Source organism: Solanum verrucosum, unplaced genomic scaffold (genome assembly GCF_900185275.1).
Source record: "Solanum verrucosum unplaced genomic scaffold, falcon-dt-bn FXZP01000297.1, whole genome shotgun sequence".
NCBI classification, from domain to species: Eukaryota; Viridiplantae; Streptophyta; class Magnoliopsida; order Solanales; family Solanaceae; genus Solanum; species Solanum verrucosum.
Genome location: NW_026020215.1, coordinates 2,483,170 through 2,496,524, shown reverse-complemented (window position 1 = coordinate 2,496,524; position 13,355 = coordinate 2,483,170). Strand labels below are relative to the sequence as shown.

The 13,355-nt window shown below is 37.1% G+C and overlaps 1 pseudogene; it reads right to left on the bottom strand.

The window, feature by feature from the left end:
- Window positions 1-6,763: 6,763 nt before the first annotated feature.
- On the bottom strand, window positions 6,764-8,075 carry LOC125830623 (NADH-ubiquinone oxidoreductase chain 5-like; annotated as a pseudogene).
- Window positions 8,076-13,355: the final 5,280 nt, after the last annotated feature.

Here is a 13,355-nt window from a genome sequence, read left to right as displayed (position 1 = left end):
GCTCTTTAACGTATTAGATCAAAACCAAAACAACCACAAAATCGAACCGCAATGGCCCCTTCTACCAACACTCTTTCGACCTCTTCACTTCATCATCTTATTTAGTCCTGCTCCATTAAACTTAAGCCAACGAATTATCTTATATGGAGGACACAAATGTCTCAGTTGATTCAAGTGATGAGATTAACCTACCTCATCACAGAACTACGTAACGATACCTGTTCCACTAGAAAGACTACTAAGGAAATTGTAGCAGGCGAGAAGGGTGCAGAAGACAACAACATTGTTGATGACTGGGAGGAGAAGGATGTGTTGCTAAGGATTTAGATCTCATGCACCTTGACAGAACAAAGCATGTACTTGATCGTAGGCTGCTCAACTGCCAAGGAGATGTGGGAATGCTTGGAAGAAGCTTATCTTCAAGCAACAAAAGATAAAGAGTTCCAGCTCAAACAACAACTGAAAAGTATGAAGCTAGGAACTAAAACAATTGACGAATATATTAAGGAATTCAAAGGCATATGTGATGGCCTTGTAGCCATTCACAAGCCTGTAGATGAAGATAGCAAAGTGATTAATTTTGCTAGAGGTCTAGGTCCTAAGTACAAGACCTACAGGATTGTCATGATAGGTAAGGCACCATATCCTACTCTTAATCAATTTGTTAATTCTCTCAGGGGTTTTGATATGATGGAGGTTGAAGAAGAAGTGCCTCAACAAAATCATAACATGGCGTTCTCTGCCCAAAGAGCCAGGGGAAGAGGAAAATACTCTCAAAGAAGAGGAAACAATAATTTCAATTCTAGTGGAAGAGGTTTTAAGCCTGCTGGCCAAGGAACATGTTCTTATAACAACAAAAATGGACTAGGTCCTCAGAACAGTTCTTCAAGTGGAAGTCATAAGAGGAACAATATTGATGCATGTCAAATCTGTGGTAGGAATAACCATACTGCTCTTAAGTGTTTTTACAGGTGGGATTACTCTTACCAAGCCGCAGATGAGCTATCACAAGCATTGACTGCTACTAATCTACAAAATACTACTGATGACACATTGTATGTGGACTCAGGAGCAAGTAGCCATATGACACATAACTCAGGTATCCTAACTGATCTTAAACACTACAATGGAACAGATAAACTCATTATTGGGAATGAATCAAAGTTAGATATAACACATGTTGAAAACATATCCGGATCAGGTTTAAAAGAAGTTCTTGTAGTCCCTAAGATTAATAAAAATTTACTCTCAGTTAGTAGGCTTGCAAAGGATAATTGTTGCACTCTTGAATTTGATGAAACTAACTTTGTTGTAAAGGACAAGAAAACAAGGACACTCCTGGCCAAGGGAACTAAAAGGAATGGACTCTATGCTTTGGAAGATAACAATCTTTATGCTTTGACTGCTGCACACGATTGGAACACGTCGGATAACATGTGGCATACTAGATTAGGACATCCTAGTTTGAAGTCTTTAAAAGTTTTGAATAGTAATAGTTGCATCAATATTAGTAGTTGGAATAAAATGCCTATTGTTTGTTCCAGTTGTTAGTTGGGAAAGAGTTGTAAAGTTCCATTTGGTTTGAGAAATAAAATTGAGAAAGAACCTTTATTGAAAATACATTGTGATTTATGGGGACCTGCTCCTGTCGAATCTTCCAAATATGAAATATTATGTTGTTTTTGTTGATGATCACACGAGATATACATGGATTTATCCACTGAAAAAAAATCTGAATTCTTTGAGGTCTTTCTAAAATAATGGTGGAAAAACAATTTTCTAAAGAAATTAAGATTTTTCAGTGTGATGGAGGTGGTGAGTTTATCCAAACAGACTTCATTAAGCATTTGGAATATTCTGGCATCGTGAGACATATTTCATGTCCTAACACACCTGAACAAAATGGAGTTGTAGAGAGAAAACATAAGCATATTGTGGAGACTGGCTTAACTCTACTACTTCATGTTAATCTACCTTTGTTTCTTTGGGTTGAGGCTTTCCTCACTGCAGTATTTCTCATCAATAGACTACCCTCCTCAGTCTTAAATATGGTGACTCCATTTGTTAAGTTGTATGGGTAACAGCCTGATTACAACAGCCTAAAAGTGTTTGGGTGTAGATGTTTTCCATATATCAAGGGTAGCAACAAATTCAGTCCAAAGACCTACCCTTGTGTGTTCATAGGGTATAACAGCTTACACAAAGGATATAGATGCTATCATCCCCCTACAATAAGGGTTTACATATCCAGACATGTTATGTTTGATGAAAACACATTACCCTATGCGTCTCCAAAGCAATCTCAGACTAACGTTGATGTCTCACCTCATCTTGCTACTTTTGTTGAATCTTTTTCTCAATTGCAGGCACATGATAAGTCTGATTCAGGGGAACTACAGGCTGCTAGTCCACACATTACTAGTGATAATGCTGCTACAACTCATATACTCTTTGATGATGAGAGTACTATTGACCTCTCAGGTGCAGGATCAGATACTGAGGAACAGGTTGAAGGTGATGATTCATACAGTAGTATTGAAACTCCAGCTGCAGATTTTGGATCTGCTAGTAGCAGTAAAGAACAAGTTGCACTTACCAGCCAATGAGCATCATCAAACAACTACTTTAGTTGATGTACCAATTGACCATCAATCTGACAATGCTACACTCCAGTTAACTACTTTGGTTGATGTACCAGTTGAGGTACTTCCTACACCATAAGGAAATCATATGATCACTAGGCACAAGGCGAATGAACATCACTTGTCACTTGTTGCTCGCAGCAGCACATAAATTTTGAGAGAACCAAGTACTACTAAGGAAGCACTACGGTCACCTCATTGGCTTGCAGCAATGCAGGAAGAAATTGATGCTTTGCATACTAACAAGACATGGATTTTGGTGCCTAAATCTCCTGGTATAAATTTGGTTGGCTCAAAATGGGTGTTCAAGATAAAGTTAAAAGTTGATGGGACAATAGATAGATACAAGGCCAGACTTGTGGCAAGGGGATTCTCGCAGCTTGAAGGGATAGATTTTGAAGAAACATTTAGTCCTGTGGTTAAAGCCACAACTATTAGGGTGGTTTTATCCATTGCTGTTAGTTCAAAGTGGGAAGTTAGACAACTAGATGTCAAAAATGCCTTTCTCCATGGCTTCCTACAAGAGGAGGTGTACATGAGTCAACCTCTTGGTTTTGTTGATCCCCAATATCCTCAGCATGTGTGTCTACTTAAAAAGGCATTGTATGGTCTTAAAACAACACCAAGAGCCTGGTTTGATAGGTTTAGCATGCATTTCTTACACCTTGGTTTCATTTGTTTTAAGGCTGACCCTTCCTTGTTTATTTTGCAAACTCACAAAAGCAAAATATTTCTCTTGTTATATGTGGATGATATTATTGTCACAGGAAGTAATCCATCTCATGTCTCAGCGATGGTTCTCCAACTTGGGAAGGAGTTTGCTATGAAAGATCTTGGCCCTTTACACTTCTTTCTAGGAGTTGAGGTGAAGTATTTCAAAGGAGGAATTCACTTGAATCAAAGCAAGTATGTTGCTGAGTTGCTGGCCAAGATAGAGATGACTTTGTCCAAGGCTGTAGCCACTCCTTTGGGTCAGAAGCATGGTTTGCATAAAGCTGTGGGAAGTCCTGTAGATGCCTCCTTGTACAGAATGATAGTAGGGAGCCTTCAGTATTTGACCCTCACAAGGCCTGATATCACTCATGCTGTGTATTTAGCAAGTCAGTTTATACAAAGCCCAAACACTAAACATCTTCAAGGGGTAAAAAAGATTCTTAGGTACATCAAAGGTACTCTACACTTTGGACTCAAAATTATTTCACAGTCCCCATGTAGGTTGTATGGCTACTCAGATGCTGATTGAGGTGGTTGTACCACTACGAGAAGATCAACTACAGGCAATAACATCTACCTAGGTGCAAATTGTATCTCTTGGACCTCCAAGAAACAGACTACAATAGCCCAATCGAGTGCTGAAGCTGAGTATAGAGCACTAGCCTCCACTGCTGCAGAAATGACTTGGATTTTGTATCTTCTTCATGACCTTGGAGTGTTCATTCGATCTGTTCCTACGATGTACTGTGATAACATGAGTGCCTTGTATATGACGGTTAATCTAGTTATGCATGCTCGAACCAAACATGTTGAAATTGACTATCATTTTTTTCATGAGAAAGTGGCCAGGGGACAACTTCTTACTCAGTTTGTGACGTCTAAGGATCAGCTAGTTGATATTCATACCAAAGCCTTAACAAAACATGTTTTCTCTGGTTTTCGCAGCAAGCTAGGAGTTACAGTTCCTCCACTCACTAGCTTGAGGGGAAGTGTTGAAAGAAGCTTGAAGACTGATGGAACATGTCGAAGGACTAGGTCCATCGAAGCAGGCTGACGAGTTAGAGTTAGAGTCATACTAGGACTAGAATACTAAATCCTAAGTTATGTACAACTAAGTACTATATATTGCAGGAGTCGACTAGGATAAGGTATTTGAGTTATAATACACTACTACTCGTGTAAATAATTGTGTTGTAGTAGGTTTCCTAGTATAACTAGAATAGGACTCTTCTCCTATATAAGGAGCTTGTAACTCAATATTATAATCATCAATATAATATTTGATTTCTCTAATCCTAGACGTGAGATTTCTACAGTAATTACACTGACCTGTTTGGTTGCCACGGTGTAATTACACTGTAATTACACATATCTTGTTTTGATGCCACAGTGTAATTACACATGTTCTGTGTTGATGCACAATTGCAATTATAAAATTATAATAAATTTTAAAAATAAAAATTAATTATTTAAAATTTATACTAGACAAATAAGAAACTTTATAAATGACATTAAATTAAATATTTAAGATATATATTCTTGTTTGAAAATATATTTATTAATAAACATATTTTCTGTAACTACTATTATGAAAAAATAATTGATTTATATTTTTTCAAATTAATATATTTCAATTGAATTGATCGTAACAACTAAAAGTATGAAGTTTCTACGAATATCGTAAAATGCATGTTTGATAAAAAGAATAATATATAAATAAAATGTTTGACAAAAATACAATCTATCAAGTCTAATTAAAAAATGACGTGCAATGTAAATTCAATATTACTAAAACAAATGAAACTGAAAATATAACATAAGTTATAAATTCAAAACAAAAAATTTAACATAATACTCTTTTAAAAATTTCAACATAGTAATAAATATGATTTATTTTTATTTTTTCTTAATAAAGAAAACGTAAGTCTATAACCTTACTTAAGAATAAATTCTATTTTAATTTAAAAATTAGAATACTAATAAAATCATGCTAATGAGAAAATAAGCATGGCATAAAGAAATAGATAATACGAGAAAATTACATAGAATCATGTAAAGTAAGGTTGAGAACAAGAAGAAAATGAAATATAATAATATAAAATAAAAAATAAACTTTTACAAATTTTTAGAATAATAAAAATAAAAAAAGAACTTAAAATAATAGAAGTAAAAAAAATTAAAACAAAAAAAAATAGAAATAAAAAAAAAGTAATCAGGTGGTAATTACACCATGTAATTACCAGCAATTCACAGCCTCTGCCTGTGAATTGTAAAGTGTAATTACCTCCTGCCAACTACACCATTTACCTGCTGACCAAGTAATTACCTGTCCTTTCAAACAGGACAAGACAATGTAATTACATCAATTACACCAAATCCAATTACCATGGTGTCCTTCCAAAGAGGCCCTTAAGGAAATTTTAGAAAATTTCCTCAAAGGGAATTCAACATCCTTTCTTATGAACCTATTTTATTTTAAATTCACCTTTCAAGTAAGAAAAAACTCTATGAAATTTATACTACCAGTTTTGCCTATAAATGTTGTGCACAACAACTAACATTTGTATTTATTTTTCTATATTGCAGGGTCGATTTCAATGAAAATGATGGGACCTAGGAAGCACAAAAATTCGCAATGAACTTGACATGAAGATCGTAATTTCTGTAGATTATGATTTTAAGAAAGTTAGTTTTGATGACATAAAATGATATTCTATAAAGTTTATTGATTCTCATGTCCTAGTGTTAAACATTACAATCTCGTTGTGTTTTTATTTAATTAGTTTCTCCTCAGGTGCATTGCACGTATATGTTGAGCTATTGGTACACTATTTCAAAAAGTATTATCCATAATATTAAATCATGTCTTTGAGATCATAATGTTTATATATGAAAGACATAAGAATAATATACAGGTTCTTGCTAATATTATCAATATGGATCATCATATTGTGACTTGTTTGATGCTGATTGTACATATATTATGCATCAATCCTAGCAAGGCAGCTATGTGGAGCACTACAAATGTGCCATCAACAGTACTATTACTATTAGCTTAACAAAAGGTTAGTGTTTGACGATAAGAATTTTTTCTAAATATTCGTGAAAAAAACATATTTGGATTAAAATTAAAAGGCAAAAATCATAGTGACCTTAACTTGACTACAACTGACAACTCTGGCCTTTAACTTTATCATTGCATAAGTAGGCACACTAACTATTCAAAACATGAATAAATAAACACTCGAATATTGCAGATCACCAAAAAACTTTATCAGAATTGCAATTGAATTGTTGTATTGCTTTCTCAGTACAAATTAATTACGATGGACATTTATTTATTTATATATATATATATATATATATATATCAGTTCATGGGAGATAAGAAGGTCAACAAAAGATTAATTAGCACACTGGTTCTAATATCCAGGAGGAGGAGATTGAGGAACTATTATGGAATGAATTTTGATTGAGTAAATCCCTATGATATGGTAATTGGCTGCAAGTTGAATAAGCTATGAACCTCTTTAGATCATTCTGTAATATTCCAGTGGTTGCCGTAAGAAATAACGTCATAGCTCCTGCAAAAGTAGTAACAATCAAAGTCGTAGGTGGGTATTCAAATAAAGGGGAGCACCTTGCTAGCATGAAAACGCCAATTGTTACCATAGTAGCTACATGAATCAAAGCGGATACTGGAGTGGGACCCTCCATAGCATCAGGTGACCAAGTATGCGATACTATCTGTGTAGATTTCCAACAGCACCAATAAAAAGTAAAATACAAATAAGAGTTATGGCATTCAATATCATATTGCAAGAAATCCAAGAATTTCTAGGGGAACTAGCACGAGCAAAAATGGTTGAAAAGTCTACTGTTTGAAATAGAGTAAAACAACCTAAATTCTCAGGAGCTAATCCAAAAACACCTACTCGATTGACAAGCATAGCTTTTATAACTACTTTATCTGCCTGAAGTCGTGTAAACAAGAAATGAATTAACAAATATGAAGCAAGACCTACTCCCTCCCATCCCAACAATAATTGAAGAGAGTTATCTCCAATCACCAACATTGGCATAAAAAAAGTAGGAATGGATAAATAATCATAAACGCCTACCACCAGGCCATACCTGCAATTACACCATACTGTCACCATACAGTCTCATAGACCCGCATCTTTTAAAGAGACGAATCGATACGTATGGGTTTCCGCCATCCATATTATCATGCAATGGGCATCTTATGTTCTGGCAAGCATACTATGATGAGACATTTATAGGCGGGGAAGTAGCCTTGTAGTCTTGCTTGTTCATGAACGGGGAACTGAACTCCCTTGAGATAGGAAAAAAAAGAGTGAGGTAGTGGACAACTAAGAAAGATTGTATTTTCAAGCCTAGAAGTGCTATAAAGGAAAGTAGGTAGAAGAAGGAGACATGAACTATCTTGTTATGCCTGAATCAGTTTGACTCAATTCTTGCAGTTGGATCTTTCTCCCCAGCTTCTTTCTACGATTCTAGTCAAGCCCTGCTAGTATGCCTCGAAGCCGTATATCACAGTTAGTACCCTTAAAGCCATTGCCTTTCAAGTAGTGTGTCTTTTCAAGTCTATCTTGTCCCACCTTCTCGTTAACAAGTTCCTCGGGCCCTGCCTCTCTTTTCCAACAATCTTAGCCGTGTTCTTCGTTCCCTTCCTTTTAGGTGAGCTACTTCGTTCCATCCTTTCTCTTTATATTTTGAAACACTTTCGGCTTGAACTCTATTCATTTGAGCTCACAATCCTTCTCGGGGGGATGTATAAAGATATTCTCTTCCCATGTAGCGTTAAGAAGCAAGTTCCGACAGCCTATGATGAAATAGCACAAAACAAAAAATGGCTATGCGAATAACAGTGTTAGTAGTTCATAAGGCTAATTTTGAGCTAGATAGTGGATTGATGTTCACTGTAGCACTATCTGACCTTGAAGGTTAAGTTAGTGTACCATAAACTCCATCCCACATATTTTGGATGTTGTGGCATCAGTTATCTAGCTACATTCTATTACTAGTTGACACCATTTTGCAAAACTTTGATTTCGGTTACTGCTCCCGATAAAAAGAAATAAGGTTCTATATTCCATTACATACATGGATCGGGTTGAAAAACCAGACCCAGTCTCTCTTAGAATCCTAAATATGCCAATAAATAATGAAATGTACTAATCCACATATGTCTCTCCATCATCCAATCCACAACAAATTGAATGAAACCTGGTGAAAAAGAAGTGAACACTTTGCTGAGAAACAAAGTAGCTAGCCTAAAAGAAGAGGAACGAAGACGGCCTATGAGAAAGGTTTTTAGAAAAGAAAGCGTACCAATCCGAAAAACAAAGCAAAAACAACAGCTCCTACTTAAATAAAATAGAATAGAAATGTTGTCACTAGAACGGAGCACACAAATAACATTTTTCTAGCTGCCTAAAGGAAGTATTCCCCCACCTTTTGGCGTTCTGGGGCCCTACTATGTATTAAAATTAGAGTACCATTTCTTCCACCTCTGAAGGATGGAGGGGGTATAGAGTGAAAAAAGCGTCGAAGGGGATGGATCACCATGGGTTACTGAAGAGTCTTCCAACTTCTCGGTGACCGATTAAGAGAGGTTTTTACCACTTTATCTTCTCTCCAGCACTCTCGGACTGATCTTCTTGTTGCAAAGAAGCAAACTTAGGAATGAATCTAATGGAAATTTAGGTCTCTGTCCGCTTAGAAGATTATTCTTTTCTCCTCGGTGAAAGAGGGCAAAAAGGGTGTGTGGGAGAAAGAATTCAAAAAAGAGAGAAGATTTCGTCCACCAAGCGGGACAAAGTGCGATCCCTAAGCAATTGGGGGTTCTTGCTCATCTCTTGGGGGTCCATCTCATATGAAAACTTTTCCTCTTCCATTAGCATAGCTAAATTTGAATAGGATGAATTAGCCTCAAGAAAACTAAGCGCATCTCCTAGTAAAGGGGCGTGAAAAGTGGAGACTTTGACCATAAGGATCAATTAATAGACATTTTTCTTGAGGAAGAGAATCCAGGATAAATGTTTTTGATTCGCTATACGCTAACTGGATACGTACTCGCGTGATCAATCAATGGATGGGGCAGGGGATCCACCACAGGTTGGGTTTGAGAGCCGTGTGATGAGTGACTATCTAGCACGGTTTGGAGAGCACTTTTAGTCTGCGCTGGTGAATGGAAGCCCCCTATCAAGAAAGAAGGAAGTGGCTCTTCTCATAGCGGAGTCACCATTGACTCTATTTATTATTATGGTAAATCAGTGTATCAAGATGTCAATCTGAGATCTTATTTCGGTTCGATACGTCCACCTATGAGACTTACCTTTGGCTTTTATCTCAGTAGGTGTATTATTTTACATTTTCCCAAAAATATATTCATTCATTTCTTTCTTCCCCATCGACCACGACAACTGAAACAATGGGAAAAATCCATACCCAAAAAGGAGAAGGGCCGGAGAGGGGCATTTAGGAAAGTCGGGCCGATCGGGTGTCTTCATTCAAGCGACGATAGAGAAGAACAATGAAATGAAGTGAGAGGCCGGGGGCAGGGAAAAGTGTCGAGTCGATCAGGCGAAGAATCGTAGTGTAGGGTCGACATAAACAATCGGTTAAAATAGTCTAATGAGAAAGCATATGTTCGCGTTCGTAGTTGCAATAAGTTTTCTTTTTTGTTTCGAGATTGGCTTGGTTTTCAGTCTACCCTAATGAAACCTAAAATCTCACTCCCTCGCTTTCTCTTCTGATAGACTAGCTTGCACATCTTCTCTTTGGCACTCATCCTTGGCTTGGGGAGTGCTCTCTCTCTTTGTGTCAGCGAAGGAAGGATAAGAGCAATCGGCTGAATGATTGTTATTCCACTTACGGTTACGGTGCCTCTATCGAAGCAGAACAAGTCTAATGCTCCAGCCCTGATTTTGGGGATTCCATTTCGATCTATGATCGGAAACCCATATTTTATATACGAAATTACTTCTTCTTTTTTCCAAATTCCTTTCCTTACAGTCAAGTGGTGGAACACCCCTTTTTTCTACTAGTTCTTACATAAGCAATTTACAGGAAGTAAACGAAGTCTTTCCTTCCAAATCCACTCCTGAAGTACATTTTTCAGTACTGGGACTGAAGTAAAGTACTTAATAGTTACTCTTTCCCAAAGCCCTTCCTTCTGACTTAGTTAGAAATACCATCTCTAAATAGCTTTAGCATTTCTTGAGTTGAAAAGGTATTTCTAGATTCTAGAGCTCAGGGGAAGGTTTGGAACGCTACTAGAAATGGAATCGGTTTACCGGGCTGACTTTCATGCCAAACGAGTTGTTTAACGAATCACTACCACGTAAGGGAGTTGAGAATTGTTTTTGCTTTTTTTGCTAAAAACTTTTGAAAAAGTCTTCAAAGAGCCTTTCATAGTTTACGAATTCTCCTTAGTAGGGACCTAAATACAGGAATTTCTTTTCTCCGAGTCAGACCACACCTTATGACGAAAGGGGGAGAAAGGATGGATCACATGTCAATCTGTGATAAAAGAAAACCATACCTGAAGAATGGGATACAGATTGACAAGCATAAAAGGGTAGACTTGGCTATTACTCTACGCTCATTGATGAGACGGTGACATAGCTAACCTCTACCTCTCAGATAGCTTTCTTTTCGAACACTTCTATGTGGAGATAGATGTAATATTAATATAATTGATAGTTTCAGTTTATTATTTGAAGTTTCCCAAAGTCGGCCATTTCTTTTCCATGCTTTTTTACATTTCAGTTAGATACGTTGCTTGATGCTTATCGTGACCAACGACACTAACCTACGGTACGAGTGTCTACGATCGTCAATAATATAGTAACCCAACTAAAGGTTGGGGTCGTGTCCCAAGGGAGTGGTTTTGAGAATTAATAGAAAAATAAAATTTAGTCCTAACTAGTCTTAGCTAAAGACATTAATGATTAAAAATATGGTAAATTAAAGGGGGTGACACAAAAGTGTCAAATATCAATTTGGGGGTTTTGTCACAAGTAGTAAAAACAACAAAAATAACAAGAAAATCAAGTATGGGGAAAAATTCTTAGGGTGTGACCGCAATACAAGTTGACATAAATCGTTGGGTACATGCTTTCAATAGGAAATTTGCAATATAATAGTGACTAGTCTAAGCTTTTGCTGAAAATAAGTTCTCTCTTGGGCAACTTACCCCGTTTCAAATGCGTTCCTCTCGGACACCCATTTTCCGCATGAAGGCCAGCCTACGCCTTACCCCACTCACTCTCTCGAGCTGAGTGTTAGGATATGGGACTAGGGGTCACCCTCTCGGGCTGAACCTCATGTCGACCCACTCCTTAGGTCATCAGTCTAGTGGTTTTGGTTTCGCAACCTCCCTCTCGGGCAAGCCGAAAACACATTTGTGATTTTGTATTTGCAACTACAAACCCATTAAATTAAACCACAACCACTAGGTGAAATCAGCATTAAAATACATCTAACCTATCAGCAAGCAAGACCCAACAACAATATCAACACATATTTGCTAAATCACACCCCAAGAATAGGGGGTTTTAGCCACACATCAAGCAATAACAAAATACACCTAAAATGATACTAAAATCAAACAAGTATAAGAAATTAAACCTTGATTTAAGAAAAAGGAAGAAGAATGGAGAAGACCCACTTCCAACTTGGGGAAGATGAACTCCTTTCTTCAAGTTCCCAAAACCCTCTCCAAACTTGAGAGAAAAATACCAAAAAGTACTATTCTATTGTGGAAATTAAAATTAATGTTCGGCTCTTTAAAAATTAATAACAAGTTTAGTATTTATAGGCTTCAGAAAATAGTATTGGCGGATCATTCGGCAAGGTTAGTCTGAATTGCCTATTAACTCGGCGATTCGCCCTTTGGTGTAGTTCGTCGTCGTCTTGCACTAGCCTTCAGCATCGTCGTGCTTTGTGTCGTTGGGAGACATAGTACTGCTTCACGGATTTATTCGACGAAACGCTGACTGCTCCTTTCATTGCCTTTTTTATCCTTCTTCTTTAGGGCTTCGCGTACTGGAACAAGAGGTAGAGTGAGTCCATTCGGCGAATCGCCAAGTGTGCTTGGCGATGCCCAGGCTTCAGCTTCTTCGTTCTTTTCAGCCTTTTTGTTCCTTTTTGCGCCTAAGTGTCCATACATCCACCAAAACTTCAAATACCTGAAACTTAAGAGTTTTCATCAGATATTGAGACAAAATAAGCATTTGAGGACACTATTTCTATTAAAATAAAGCCCTAAATGAGTCCAATTCGTGGACTCATCAACACCCCCAACTTAAGCTTTTGCTTGTCCTCAAGCAAACTCAAGTTCAGTCGCTCAACAAGGTGTCTCAAATAGTGCTACACAAGACTAAATCATGAACATACACAACAAGACTCAAATTACTTATGCAAAGATCATTTGTGCACTCAAAGATTCAAGTTGTGACACATCACTACCAAAGATTCTCATGCTCGCAATACTTGCTACTTGTGCAAGTTCAAGCTCAACAAAAAGTATCTAAATGCCTTCACATAAAGAATGATTCCTCATTCACATAAAGAGGTTAATCAATTAAAGATCAGGAACCTGATGCAACGCTCACACTCAAAAAGAGGAACACAATGCATGTTTTCACCCATAGGTTTGCCCTTATTTTCTAATCGATTTTTGGTTCGGCTCACTCAAGATCAAAAATGTCTTTCCAAGGCTTGTAATGGTGCTGAGTGCAAAGGTATAGCCATTTAGGCTCAGTGACTTCTTCCTCGTAAGATGTGGTATTCTAAAGGCATTCCCTTCTTCTCCTTTGTCATTTCTTTTTCTAGTGCTTCTAAGTCATCTTTCTATTCACCTCCATAGATTGCTTGGAAACACGATTTCTTTGTACTTTATTCCACTGTCTCTTTTTTTAGATGGATGGTTTCCATTTTTCTGCAACACCATGGGTTAAGGGAGACTTTT